Here is a 15,831-nt window from a genome sequence, read left to right as displayed (position 1 = left end):
CCCCTTGCCCAAGCTAAATATTTCTGTTTTTTCTTGCTGCCCCTACTAAGACGGGGAAACAACATGTAGCTAATGTGCTGTGCAGCTGCTGAATGGTAACTCTGGAAGTTTGCTGTGTTGGGAGCCGGGCACTCAGTGTCCACATCTTCTGTGGAGGTAGAGCGAGAAAGAACTTGTTATTGCTGTGTGTTAGAAGCTCTGTGCATTTGAAGCTCACTGTGTTTTGTGTTTTCCCTCCCAGAAGGTGCCTTGTTAGCTTTATATGCCTTTAGGTCCCTGCTGAGCTCTGCACTGCTTGCTCCAAGGCAAGGAGCTGGAGGTGAAGGTTCATGCCCCATTTCCTGGACTGTGTCACCTCTCCTTGCCCATGTCTGTCAGACCTGGGAAGGCTGATATAGATCCCAGCTCTGACACCTCACTGCTTGAGAGATGTACAGACCCTGTTGGAAGTCATTAGCAAGAGTCTGATTGTATTTGTTCATTTATCATTGCTTGAAAGACATGATGTTTTACCTCCTCAAGTGTGACTGCCCTCACCATAGCTTTTGCTACCACAGGGAGTGGAGACTGTAGGTTTTCTCATTTTGCCTTTCCTGTTTAATTTGTCTATTCGCCTCCCCAATATAAGGGGGCACTTCTTTACTGTGAGGTGACAGAGCACTGGGACAGGTTGCTCAGAGAGGTTGTGGAGTCTCCTTCTGTGAAGATATTTAAAACCCGCCTGGATGCCATTCTGCACAATGTGCTGTAGGTGATCCTGCTTGGCAGGGGGGTTGGACTGGGTGATCTTCAGAGGTCCCTTCAAACCTCAGCCATTCTGTGACTTTATTTGTGTATTGTCGCAGAGCTTTCTGATTGATGGTCAATGACTGGAGGTTTATGGTGGCTTCTTGGTTGCCCACATTTGCAGGGGCAAGTTACAAGCAGCATGCAGCTTGCATTTGGAGGGTCCTTATTTTAGAAAACACATCGTTGTTCCATGAGCAGGTGCAGCAGAGGGAGTTAACTGTGAGTTAATTTAAAAAGGTGAAGAGAAATCTAACAAGATGTTCAGTGGTGTCACACGCTGAGATGCTGCTATCCTGTGTGGTTCATGGGGCACGGTTGCCTTTACTAGGATGAACAAAGTAGCTCTGTCTTGTTATGTTAGAGTCAGTCAAGGTCTTTCTGGGATTTCAATTCCATTTTATATCCCCTGTGGTTGTACACAAATTCCACAGTAGAATAAATAGACTTTGGCAATGATTACTTGGAACTTTAGGGGGTTAACAGCGTTCTTAGCCTTTTCCCTAATTGCTGTTTACTCTCTCAATGCCTTTCTATGTGTATGCTATAAAACATTCCCCAGAAAGAGTTTTGCTTATTGCCAAGATGTTATGCCTTGCACTAGATGAAATGCCTGGACAGAAAGCTATGACCTGCACCTGTTGTAGTGCTGTGATAAAATGCTGTGAAATAACACACCTGCTGGGAGCTGAGACACCAGGCTGAGATGTGCTCTTCACTACCTGTCCTGCAACTGATATGCTCAAGGAGGGCTGTGCTCCAACTGCAATACAAATGCATTTGGACAACGCCTAATGTCCACAGATATAAATGAAACGTAAGATTTTAACACTTGAGTAAATGTCACTGAAAGGGAGAGATACAAGGACCATGAGGTTCCTCATGGGGAGGTGCTGGCCTGGGCGTAAGGGGCAGTGGGGAAGAGAAGGCAGGCATGGGATTTCAGCTTGGGCATTTCTGTGCTACTTTGTGATTTGAAAGGCTGGATTGTGGAGAACTCAGAACAACTACCAACTTACTTCTACTGGAGATGACTGAGTCAGTCAGCTCCAAATAAATATGTATTTGTTTTATGCAATAATTTTTTTTTTGGTGTGTGATCACTTTCAAATATACATACGTATATCAATATACTGATGTTCTCCTTTATGACAGAAGTAACCTTTTCACAGACTCTGCTTCCTTCCGTATTAAACCCCAGCTCTCATGTCCATATTATGAACATCCCTTCCTACTCTAAGAGAGCTGTTGTAACTTATAGGAATTCAGATTTAACTGAGCTTCAAGACTTACATTATATGGGGAGATGGGAATGCAAAGTTCTAACAAATGTACATGGTCTCAAGTTTAAGAATATGCCCTAAAAAAATTGACTGAATATCTTCCAACAAAGATTTTTCTGACAGAATGTTGGATTTGGTTGAATGATTTCTCTTTACCTTCTTCAGCCCCTCTGCCCCCAGCAATATCTGCTTTCCATGGAATTTTGACTTGTTGAAAAATTGAACATCCTTCCACTCTCCAGTTCTGAGATCTGTTTAAAAATAATGTGCTGTCAGTTATAATTGTTGCTGGGGGCTTCGTATTACCATTTACTCTTTGGCTCTGGGCTTCTAGCTACTTTCATTATCCTTCCTACTGAGGATATTGTTGATCTTCCATACTGACTCCTTGGATGTGGCAAGGAGGAAATCATCTCACACTCCTGGTTTCTTGCCTTTATCTTCACCCTTTCCTCTCTCCAACTTCTATCTTCTCTCTTTTTCTTTCCCGGTCTTGCTCCTTGGTTTTTCATTTCTCACATGGCACAATGGCAGTTTCCCTCTCATGCTGCCTTCTAACAGTGGGGAGATCACCAAGAACAAAACTGATTTCTTGGCTTGCCAGCAACTCCAAAACAAACAAGCGAAATCATTGTTTAAAAACTGTGTAAATAAAAGGATATTCTTAGTTTTTGTTGCTGAAATTCTGAGGGATTGAAAAAACAAACTCTTTATGCGTAAAAGTATTTTACTTGGCCAGATGGAACATAATTATATTGGATGTGTATGAATTTTTTCATATTTAATTTCAACACTTTTTTTTTTTCAATAAAAGTGAAGGAAAATTGGAAATTAAAAATGGTTTTAAATAGAAAAAACATCTGGTCTGCCCTTTTGGAAGATATTATAGTGAGCTTGGCTTTTTCAAATACATTTCTTAACAAGAAGACTTTAGTGAAAGAGGGATAATTGTTTTTAGATGTCTCTATCCATGTATTTTTACCTTGAAGAATAAAGCAAAGCTTCAAAAGAGAATTTCTTCTGTTTTAACAATGCACAGGGGACAGGCAGAGAGTCCTTGTGCTCTGTTCCAGAGCTTGGTGCCATGGCAAACATGGCAGGACACGTGGAAAAAGGATTAAGAGTCCTCTAAGGACAGGCAGGAGATGCTAGTGGAGCCACAGTAACTCAGTAGACAGTGCACAGAGATCATACCAACCTACACACTGGATAACTTACGGACCTGAATCTGCAAAGGTTTGAAGCCTTCTCCCTTAGGATGCACACTGTCATGCATTTCTTGTAGCGGCACTACAGGCCCCTATCTGTCAAAGTTTTAATTGTAGTTGGGGCCTAATCCAAGTACTACTGAAGTCAGTAGGGAGGTCTTTGCTGCCATGTATGTTCTTTGGATTACGTTTTCAGAAAGTGGCCAGATAATCACCACGCTGAGTCAGATATCATATAAATCCATCAAATAAGCACAGCATAGTACAGGTAGCAGATCTCACGTGGAGGTCTAGCTTTGCTCCATGAACAAGTTCAGGCTCTGCAGTTACTCTGCTGAGAAAATGGCCATAAAAGCGCACCTCCAGGACATATGTTATGTCACCACTGGGATGGAAACATCTCTTCTGTAAGAGGCTAATTCAGCCCTCCGTTCTCAATCCCTCCGTTCTCAATTCATCTAAGACTCTTGGAAAGTATGATAAAAGCAGAGTTTTTTTTCTTCTTGTGGCTTTTGGAAAATGGAGGTTGACCATTTACGTGTCTTCTCATTTCATATAGAAACATAATAATTTTATTATATATTAATTTGGTTGCTATTTTTTGAAGGAAATTCTAGTGATTCTTTTGAAGCTTGGTACATTTGTATCAAGTATCTGTTTGCATTTGGAACTTCCCTAAGTTATTGCCAACATTTACAGCTAACCTAAAACACTCAGTTGTAACCCTTTAAAAGAAGGGTTCCTATTTAAAAGTATGTCTGTATTGTAATCTTACCAGGATGAAATAAAAGATGTTAAGCTATTTCAGGGTGGATTTCATAATTGCATCTCTTTATATCAGACTAGTGATTTTCATTAGCTTAATAAAAAGATATTTTAGCACTTGAATACTTTCCAGAAACTGTTTAATGGATTATCAAAAGCAACTCAATTATGGCCAAACCAATGGCAAGATTCAATATAAACATCAAATGAACCTGATCTTATATTGCTAGGAATCAAATTCCTGGAGGAGCGGTGCCACAAATATGTTAGTCACTATAGCGATGCCCAAATTCCACATGATGATATGCACATGTTCTATTGTGAAGAAGTTAACTTTGGTTATGAATACTTCTCTATGGTCATGCTTAAAGCACATGGAGTTACACGATGCAAAGGCATGTTTAAAAAGAGGATTTCTTTTAAAGAAAAAGCTATAATACATAGTTTCTTAAAATGCATCAGAGAATTTACATAATTTTAGTCCTCTCTATTACTTGGTTTCATACAGAAGAGGAGGCACTCTCAATTTAAGCTGGAAAACTGGAAATGTTTAATGGCCTCCAGGACTGTCTGTCCTGGAGATGCTTTCTGGGGTGGCATCTGATGCTGTCCTCACATCTGTTCTGATCCAAAACATCCACTGGAGTTTACTGAAGCTCCCTCTGTCCCTCTGCATGAATTTCTCTCCAAAGAGAATGGCACAGCCCAAGATTTCTTTGCCATGCAGTGAGCAGATAAATACAGTGCACCATTGTGTGCCTGGGCTGCAAAGTGTAGGCACAACCATGAAGAGTGGGCACGACCAAACTGGCATGTATTAAATGCTGTGCTTACCGGTTTCAGTGGTGATGTCTTCACTGGCTTCGGTAAAGGTCAGGATTTGGCCCAAGACTCCTTTGTCCTGAACTAGGCACTCTCCTTCTAAAACCACCACAACAGATCCAGCCTCCAGGGTCATTTGATCATCTGGCTTAAGGCTGTTGGTTAATATAATTCAGTATTCTTACACTAGATATCTGACTGAGAACCTCAAATATTTCTACGTAAACTGCCCAAAATACAACCAGATTTCCTTTTTGCCACTCCTAGTACTTAGACTAGTTTCCCTATGGTGAACTACTGTTTCACTGTGATATGACTTATTTTCTCATGCTTTTTCATACAGTTATCCAAAGAGAGTACCCACTCATTCAGTCCTGGGATGGACACAATGTAGTGCCAATGCTGAAGCATAGGCTGACATTTCTGATAAAGTCACCTTTTATATATCTCATCATCATGAAAAATGTCCTGTTTGCTGAAAATCTCAAACACTTATGCATTAACCAATTTTGTATTTCTGAATCATGAGAGGAATTTTAAAATATAATTTTCATATCTTAGACTTGATCTTATGTACAATATCTCAGGAGTATATTTTTAATTAGCCTTGTTTTATGTGTTCTGGATGAGCCATGTGGTACAGCAGCGATTTGGGGTGTGACTAAATAATGAAAATAGAAACGCATGAACTATGACTCATTTTCAAAAAAATAATATTTGATATCTGACGTATGACCTCAAATTTGCCCAAACAATTTACTGGCCAGGGGCCATGTATGCCATATTTGAAGCTGAAAATATTTTATTGTGATTTGTAGCAGTGGGAGTGCATGCCTGGATTTATAATGGAAACAATCCTAACCACAGTTATGGTAGAGCTGCCACTGTCCCATTATAAACTGCCACTTTTCCTTCTGCTCATTTCTGCCTTTTTTTCTTCTTTCTATATTCATCAGAGAAAATCATATCTGTATCAGTACTGAAAATGTTTAAATAAGCTATGTTTCTTTCCACCATTTTAATTCAGGTTTCCTGCATTTCTCCATAGTACATAAGCATTGGGTACCACAGCAAAATATCCTAAAACTGCTCCTGTGAGTTAGGTATTCCTGTTTCCTGAGATATATAACGTAGAAGGAGAGTGGTACAGTTATATTCCATCACACTTGAGTTTTCTGTGTTCTTTTGTGAAAAATAATAATAATAATAAAAAAGAGTCAGAAGAGGGGATGTATATAGAAACAAAGATGTGATTTGTGATAGAGTTGGAGTCCTTATATTTATTTTTCCACTCATAGAAGGCTGAAGGTCTGATTTATAAACAACTTGCTGTATATTTGCTTCTTCAAGGCATCTTTAGAATCTTCCCAGCCACTGGATTTCCCAAAGAACTAAGCTTTTGGGGGATGCTGCATTTGTTCATACAGCGATTTTTAAAGTTGTTCCAAAGAATCTGATTCCTGGATGTGGGTGGAGTCACCCGGTCTGCCGTCAAATTAACGTGGAGTGCTCATGGGGCTGTAATGATCATACTGGAGCGATGCCTTTTCTGACATATGTATATGTTCCTGCAGAGGAAATTTGCAGACCCTCTCTCTATTGGCCTCCAAGGAGACTTCTTTCAGTTGAATAAATTTCTAAATTAGACACACACAACTTCCAAGCACGCCTCTTCCTTCATTTTGTGGTTCTGATGCGCGTTACCTCAAACCAAGCCCCAAAATGTGAGTTGTACAGTTTTAGAGAAATTTATCAACATAATTTTATAACAACCACATGTATAATTATGGCACAGGTTATGTTAACTGTTTTATGTCATTTAGCATGTATCTTATTGGGACTTAGAGGATTCTGTGTTCCACTAGAAGCAGAGCTATTGTGATAAATGCTGGTAGAGACAGAGTATGTAATATTTTTTGAGCATTTTTTGTGGATGTACATCAACAATTAATACATTTAAATCCTTTAAGTACTGTGACACCAACATGCTGTTTTCTATGCAATACAATTTCAATAAAAACAGTATAAACCTCCACTTCTCTTCTTGCATTTTCCTGTGTATTTAACCAGATGCTATATCACTATCCTGATGCTTATTGGAAAACATACAAATATATTTCATCTGGTAGTTCTTTTACCTCTAATGCCTTGTCTTCATTTTCTTGTGAAATTTCTCTCTTCAGGTAGTAAATAGAGTGCCATTTCCAGCCTGAGATAGCCATTTTTTCATGGAGATCATATACATCACTCACCTGTCTTGTCTTATCAGACACAAGAATTCTTGTCATTTGTCTCAGAGCAAAGTTAGTATCTCGCATGTTGCAACAGGTTTCCTGTGCAACCTCCATAATTTAGTTTGGACCACTTCTGGTTTAGTCTCAGTTCTCTTGATTTATAATGTTATTATGTCCCACATCATAATATTGTGAGATAATCTCATGGTCTTTTTCAAAATATTTCTCTTCTCCACACCTACAGAGTATCATGAATGTCACTGTCCCAGTGTTGTAGGTGGGAAACTAAGGTTGTATTTAAGCTTCCTATTCAAGTTGCTAATATAAACACCAAGGCTACTTTACATTAACAGTAGACAGAACCAGAATTTGGCAGTACTGGAGACTGGGTAGTCTAAATAATTCATTGTCGTCTTGTACCAAAATAGATTCCTAAGACCAATACAGGCTGAATAGTGGTTACAGAGATGAAAGGTTTATCTTCATGCTAACAATTAAAATCCAAAGCACTTGACTTAAACACAGTGGAACTTCTTACTTCCATTATCCAGTGTGCCAAAAGGGTTGAGATAACATTGCTCTGTCCTTACTCTTATCATGCATTGCAGCTTGTTTGTCACTGACCAGCCACACCACTCTTCCACTAGTAGAAGTGTCTTTTCAGTGAAGAAATAGCTCAAATGAGCTGCCCATCGCCTCAGAAGACATGCAGAGCAGAAAAAGGAATTGATTTGAGGACCCACAGTCTCAGGATGGTATCATAGTTATTGTACTAACTCTTCGCACAGGGAAACCACTGCCTGATGCTGAAATACAGTGGTGGATTCTTCTTCCCTTAGTCTCAGTGACCTGTTGGATACTAACCAGCCATCCTCTCTTGTTCTTCTTGCCCATGCTATTGTGTTTCCACCGGACCAAGTCACAAGTCTCTTGGAGCTTGCAGCTCAGCTGAAAATGTACAGGCATTGGAAATACATGGGTATTTCTACTTGTCAAGACATGTTGGATATTCAGCAGAGCTTGGTGTTTCATCCAGATCCAGCCTGATGTCTGTGTAGCTATCTAAGCATATTCTGACTTCTTAAGAAAGCCTACATGACTGCCAGACCAGGAGTGGTAGTTTCTGACCCACTGTCTGCCTGAGCAGCTCTGACTATCAATGTGTTCCACATGATGGAAAGCACGGCCAAAATATGTCATTCTTTCTCCTTGCCCACATCCAGACCTGGCTGGGCCATCCATGTCGCAGAGAGAGGAAAGCCACATGATGGGTGAGTTTTCTCATGTGGTTCATCATGTGTGCTCTGGAGGGCTGTGGTCCCTGCCTAAACTGCATCTCATCCTAGCTTTGGAACGACTTTCCTGGATATCTTCCTTGAATGTCTGTTTAGATTGTTTCAGATTCTTCTAGCTGACTCACTTCAGGACTATTACCATGGAAAAAAAGGATGTATTCAGGGAAAATAGAAGGGATTTGGACCAGTCAGTGTAAATATGTGATGTAGGCACATAATGAAATACTGTGGGTATCCTTGAGTGAGAACAGATCAATGACAGAACCATTGAGGGGAGATGGGCTGGAAGAACCAAATCCCAAGCTGTGCACACCGTTTTCTTGGGTTTCTAGATGAACAGTGTCACCTCAGTTCTGAAGGTGCTGTGGGGGTAAAACCCTTTTCTTTAACTAATGCTGTGTTTTTTCCCAGTCCCAAGTTACGACAAAGGTTCAGCTTAGCAACTTCAGAAATGGGGCTGTTGAAATCTGTAGAGGTGCTGCACTGTTCTGTACACATATGCCTGCACTTTGCCAGCACTTTCTATACAAATGATTCCCAGATTTCCAATTGTATTTTGTTTATAGACACGTTTTGCCTATTGTAAATTGCATATGGTTTTACCTCTAACCTTGGGTCTGATCCTTTCACAAAGAATTTGGCTAGGGAAAGGAGTAGATGATCCACTATTTGTTAGCAGTTCATTATATATGTGTGTGTGTATGTGAATGGATATAGATATATATCTGTGGGACCGATACTGGGAGGTGCTGAGCTTTCTTAATCTCTTGTGAAGTCAACAGGAGTTGAGGGCACTCAGCACTTCCCAAAGGTGGTCAGAAAATATCAGTTTGGGGCAACCTCTTGCTCAAGATTTTGCTATCTTGAGTAGAAAAAAAAATGATAAGCTTCTTAGAGCCTTTCTTAAATGCTTTCACCTTGAGATTGTAACTATTTACGTTTTGCCACTTTTTCACATGGAAAATGTGTTGCATGTCTTTTTGTTGGAGTTTTAAGGATCAGATTGATGAAGGAGAGTTCAGAGCCAGACGTACAGTGTAAGAGACAAAGGTTTAGTAATGAGTTCAAAATTTACAAAACACAGAAGCAAATATGGCTTTAATACATGATGTGACCCTTTATAAGGCTTGAAATTACTCTTCAAAAATCATTCTGGCTTGACTTCAGAGCCGAGTGGATTGTGGGATACCACAGATTGACTTTGAGTAGTGGGTTGGTATTGCAGGAATTTTTTAATTTCCTGTAACTCACAACAATTTTCTTCCAGTTAGACCTTATCCTGCTGCAGTGTATTTACTGAACAATTTAGTACAGTGTATAAGCCAGATCAGAGGCACATGCGTGCACTCATACGCATACACATACACACACAGAGTGAGGAAAATTAAAGAATTAATAACAAAATTTAAAATGATTAAAAGAGAAAGGTACTGTGTGTTGTTGTTTATGTTTTTATGTGTGTAATATATTTAATATCTAACTAGTGATGTAAGGTGGAAGAAGAAACTTTGGGCTGAAACATTTTTTTTTTTTTTGTAAGCAAATAAAGATGGTTTAAGTTGCATTAATGAATTGAAAGCAATTTGGCAAAAGCTGGTTATTATTGTTTGTAACAGCCTTTTAATTAGTTCTTCAAACACATTTCCAAAACCTCCCCAAAGATACCTAATTTGCATAACTTAAAAAGTTGCTTAAACTGACAAAGCTGCTTATGTATTTATTAACAGTAAAACAGTACTAAAAGGATCCCAGTTTAAGGGGAGAAATATTTCATGCCACAGAACTGCATGTACTAATTTCATTCAATTGTCTCCCAGGTATTGCAGGGCAATTATTATAACATAACTGAATGTAAAAAATACAACCTAGAGGTCTGTTATGGTATAATTCAACTGAAAGCAGAACGACATGAATGACAGCAATGTATTAGGGTCACTAAAGCTATAGATACAGATTTATTTCTGCTGCTGATTTTAAAAATCATATTGATGTCAATGGGCTAATGGAGTATATATACATATATATGTGTATTGTTATTAACGTATCATAATAATAGTGTATGTTTACCAAGAAACCTAACACTGTTTACAGGGTATTTATGTGCTCACACATACACACACAATGCATATGAATATGAATTTACAGCATGCTTTACTTCTTATCTAAAATCTATTCTGTCCAGGGAAAGCCTTTGCACTAACTGTAATTTGGTTTGTGCTGGGCCTTGAAGAAATGGGAAACATCTGTATGTTGTGGTTAAAATATGATCATATCTTCATAATATTGGAAGGAGAATGCTTGACTGAGTGAACAGGATGAAAAATTGCAATACGTTTCTAAAACTTTAAGAATTAGTGATAGTAACAGTGTCACCCGGCTATACTAGTGAAAAATCAAAAGGTAGAAAAATAAAAGTCTAAGATTACCTTAAGTGAAGTAATTAAATGTTTCTTTAACTTCTGGACAGCAAATAGGAAGAGATCGTAACCTCTAGCATTTTGAGAAGCAGGATGTATGATGGGATTTATTAATAGATACAAAGTAAATAACGCTTATTAAATTTCAAGGTAAATTTATTTTCTCCTACCTACCAATGGAAAAATTTCTTTTGAAATAACACTCATTAGAAATTGAAGGTTATACTGACAAAACAGAATTGAATCCTTCAAAAATAGCCCCTAGTAAAAGTCATAGAAAGATCTGAAGCTAAGCCTATGACAAAAAAAAAGAGAAAAAAGAAAAAAAAAGAAACTTAATATGCAGGCAAACTTTTTAATATGTGAGCCAGACACAGAAATATTGGTACTCTTTGAAATGAGCAAGAATTTGATGAAACACTAAAGGGTTTCCTATATTTTATTTTATTGGACAGCAACAAGTAACTCAATGAAAGAGTATCCTGTAATAGCCAAATACTTCTCAGTGTCAGCTCAGTACTTTAACAAGCGTATTTCCCTGCAATGCAGAAATGTTCCTGAATGACATGAGTTGTGTGTAAATTGCAACCTTGGTTCTTCACCTAAACCCCAGCTGGAATTCTTCTCTTGACTTAGTGAGGCTTTCAAGCAGGCTCCAAAATAATGAAGGGACAAATCCATTGAAGTCTTTATTTATGTCTAGATTGTTTTCTCTCATCAAAGATCCCCCTGAGGCTCTTCCTTCTGCATTCTCCTGCCGAGAGTTTGCACCTCCCTGTAAATCAAGCTACACCCCTGCTCTCTGGAATCTCATGGATGAAATCAGGATTTAGCTCTTTCTTGGTCCCATGGACTCCCTCACAGCTGCTCAGACTCCTCTTAACTCTTGGAGATGCTCAGTTAAAGTGACTTCTTGAGCATTGCAAGTGTTGCCATAACTAAACTGTCAGAATGTCTGTGGGAAATCAGTGAATTCAGCAATAACTTCTCTAGGCCCTAGTTGGACCAGCCAAAATGGGGAAGATGTTCAAAGGGATGTTCCTGTCTCCTTTTGGACATATACAAAATTCAACTAGAGTGAAATTTTAGAACAACCTTGACTTGTCTCTAAACTTGGATGAAAAGTTATCTTCAGTTTCCAAGACAAGTCCCATTTTAGATGTTTCATTTACCTGGCTATAGAAGTCCACGTATCTGTTGCACCCAGGCTGGATTGCTTTTTTAACGAAAGGGGTATTTATCCTGCTCCAGGCTATGATCCTCAGTTTCTCCACAGGTTCAAGGTCACTGTCCAGTGGATTCCACATTTAGGCGTTTGTCCTAAGGTTTCTTAAGGTCTTAACAAATTAATGTACAATCATGTAGATCATAAGGTGAATATATATCTAGAAATCATTTTGATAAATGCATCTTTTTTGAGATGACAAATTATGAAATCAGAGATTTGGGACAGTGTTTTCGCAGTTGTAGGGATCAAATTTATGGGGCAAATTAACAACAACAACAACAAAAAAGAAGAGGTCAATCCAAATTTTAAACCTTTTCTTTTTTCTTTTTTTTTTTTTTTTGAAAATATTTCAGGACTTTTTTCCTTGAGAAAATACTTTCATTGTAAGCGATTCGTACAATACTCAAACTCTCTTTAATTCTTCCAAAAAGACTGGGTTTGCCTCCCTTTCTCCATATTGCTTCTGTATTTGATCAAGGAGAGGGAAATGTACAAAAGATGTTGTTATTAATCCTGCAGGGAAAGCTCTGTGATACCACAATAGTGTGTAAGACAAGTCTTGGGAATTTCTCAGAACTAGTGTTCGTTTGGTCCAGCCTGGATTCATTCTGAGTGAGCTGCTCTTCCACAAGTAAGTTTCCTGTGGGCAGTCTCATATTAATCTACTTCTAAAGCACTGTACATATTTACATTGGACCTGTGTGATATTACATATATGCAACACAGGTTTTAGAAATCATATCTGGCAAAATCTTGTGTGCTGTGATTTTAGCAATCTTCACATGAGCAACTCAGTGCATCCAAAAGACAAATGAGAACAAGGGAAAGGACTGTCAAATAGAGAAAGACCAGAATGTCAAGCTTCAAAAGGGGGGTTGGTCTTGTGCATAAGGCCCCGCATAAGCAATCAGGCAATCTGGATTCAATTCCCAGCCTTTCCACAAATCATCTGTGAAAGTACGAGCAACGCATTTTTTCTGATGCTCTTCGTAACATATTTGAAAGCATATGTGATGTTCCCTGCTCTTCTCTAGCAGTGGAAATGCTGGAGTATTATCAGCCATGCTACCAAGTCAATTTGACAGGTCACTGTTGGATGAATATGTTGCTCCTGACGACAAGTGCCCCAGCTCACTTATTACGATTTTGGAGATCTTTGCGGGTGCACTCAGCAGAGCATTTGGTTACAATCATTTCCTTTGAGTTACTTAATCAATATCTCCTGTCTACTTAGCCTGCAGTGCCAGGGTAAGAGAATGAAAGATGTAGAAATAGATGACCTAAAGAGATGACAATTCATACTTATCAAGCTGTATATTTGGTTCTAAGGAGCTCCCAAAGCAGGGGAGGTTCAGCTTTACATCACACTGGAGCTGTACTGCGAGTTCGATATTTCAAGCAAACTCTTTCAGACAGTGGCAGGTTCATAGTCAGGCAACAATGGGAGCAGAGGCTGCTTCACATTGCTGACATACCAGTGATGCCAATTTATGAATTCTTCTGTAAATCTCTGGAGATACAAACCATCTGTAAGGCATAAAAAGACAACAACATTTATGCATTTGGTTACACATAAGAGGAGTGAATACGTTTTGTTTAGACAATTCCCATGAATTCCAGTCACAGGAATCACTGACTCTATGTCTTGTTTATGAGCTTTAAATAATGTTAGCAAAGCAGAATTTCCAAATAGTTATGCAGAAACAGAGATTACTAGGTGACTGCCTTACACTTTGTTTTTGTTCCTGTGCCTTCTAAAGGGACAAGTTGCACCCATTTGAATACACTAGTGGCTGAGCAGAAATAAAAGAGCTTATCTGCTAATTTAATTTTATCTTCTAAATCAAAAGCAGTTATTATGGGAGAATCAGTTAAGTCATAATGATATGTTTTTGCTTCTTGAAACTCCTTTATTAAAAAAGGAATAAACAATGATATATGCAAGGGACTTAGGGTATTTTCCAGGTCTTTTATCTTCTTTTGACCTTGGCAGTTATGTGTACAAAATATATCTCAGCATTAGTCCTGAGAAAATTAGGATTTATCATTTTTAGTAATACTTAGCAGAATTTCCCAGTGTATGGGTACTATTTGTCAATGCTTTGCCAGTTTTCAGAAACATAACCTTTTACCCCTCAAAGTCACTTACTACCACATCTAAATAAAAAATGACAGCCTGTCATCTGATTCATCTGATTGACAAGGTATCAGTATCACCACATGGTCTTTTCTTATACCTGGCAAAGCACAGTAAGACAAGGAAGGGAAAAATAAACATTTATGCTGAGGTTAAAATGGCTTGTAGTAAACAAGCTTCTAGAGCAGTGTTTGCTTACCCTGGGATGGGGCAAAAGTTCTGAATTGCTTCAGTGGTATCAGTGTACTTAAAAAACAACAACAAAAACAAAACAAAACAAAACAAAATTTATAGGAAAGCTTCACTCAGTTCACAGCAAAATTTCTCTCTTCTCAGGGTAAGAAGTTCACTGCTTGGCTTGTGGGCATGCACCCCTCAGCTTTGCTGCACACAGAGAAGACACCACTGTTACTCTGAAGGGAAAGAGGATCAGAATGAAGGGTGAATGAGGAACCTCAAGTTTTTGGCTCCACTATTATTTTCATCTACATTCAATAATTTTGTGTCCTTACACCAACAGCTTGCAGTTATATAGGTGCTCAGTGAATTCTAACAGATTCTGCTGCCATTCAAACCTAGGCACTGGAAGAAAGGCATTTTTTTCAGAAACTTTGCCTTACACGTACATATAAGCACTGTGATTACTCCCTGAAAATTACAGGACCTTCCTGCACAAGAACGAGAAAAGTCCTATTATTTATCCTGCTCTCAGCTCAGGAAGATGGGATGAGTTCAGGGATCAGACAGAGCATAGGATCACATGCAAACCTTGAAGACTCTATACAGACTTCAGTTTTTGGTGGTGTGTAGGGTAAATGACCATTAATGACCTTTAATCCGTAGTATGTGGCTCACAGTTTGGTAGCTTTCTGATCCTTTTGGCCTAGAAGCACTTAGCTTTAAGTTACTCAGCAGGCTGACCTCGTGATTTAACCAAGTACAGCTGAAAACAGTGATGTGAAGATAGGCTGTGAAGGTGAGGGTTTCCACTGGGGTGTAGGTGTCACACCATGAGAAAAGCAACAGAACTGAGTCTTTGCTGTCAGGAATGACCTGAAAATCCAAGGCCTTTAAAGTGAACTTGAGATCAGCTTTCCGTGGCTTTACTGAGGAAGGCTACAAAAAGGCCAAAATGCTCCAGGCCACCTAAGAGTGCAGATGTTAATGAAAACAAAAATCAGAAGTTGAAGCATAACCAATTTAATGCCTGTCCTAACTTGTACATGAGATATCCACTTGCACGACGTTCAGAGGGAGCTGTGACCTCATTTCCCCTGGCACGCTGGTCGGATGTGTTATTTTCTCGTGCCATCACAAAGTAACCAGAAGCTTTTGTTTCCAAGTGATAACTTGCACAGATGCAAGTTATTTCCCAGTAATGCAGGCACTAACATGTGTTGCCACTGGAGTTTGAAATGTCCATTAATTTAACAGTAAATCCTTTATCCCTGTAAAATGAAAACACCATATTCTACATGGACAGAGAAGAACATGTAACTCTGCTTTTCAGATGTTAGAGCCTCCAGTGGACAATTGTTCACCAATTTCAATTTACACAGCTGGCTGTCTCATCCTGAAAAGATGCCTTAGGACTGAGAAAGCATGGAAAGTAAATTACCATCTCATTCCAAACAACATCATTTCCCTCTCCCTCAG

This window comes from Cygnus atratus, chromosome 7 (assembly GCF_013377495.2).
Source record: "Cygnus atratus isolate AKBS03 ecotype Queensland, Australia chromosome 7, CAtr_DNAZoo_HiC_assembly, whole genome shotgun sequence".
NCBI lineage: Eukaryota > Metazoa > Chordata > Aves > Anseriformes > Anatidae > Cygnus > Cygnus atratus.
Note: the sequence above shows the minus strand (reverse complement) of the source record.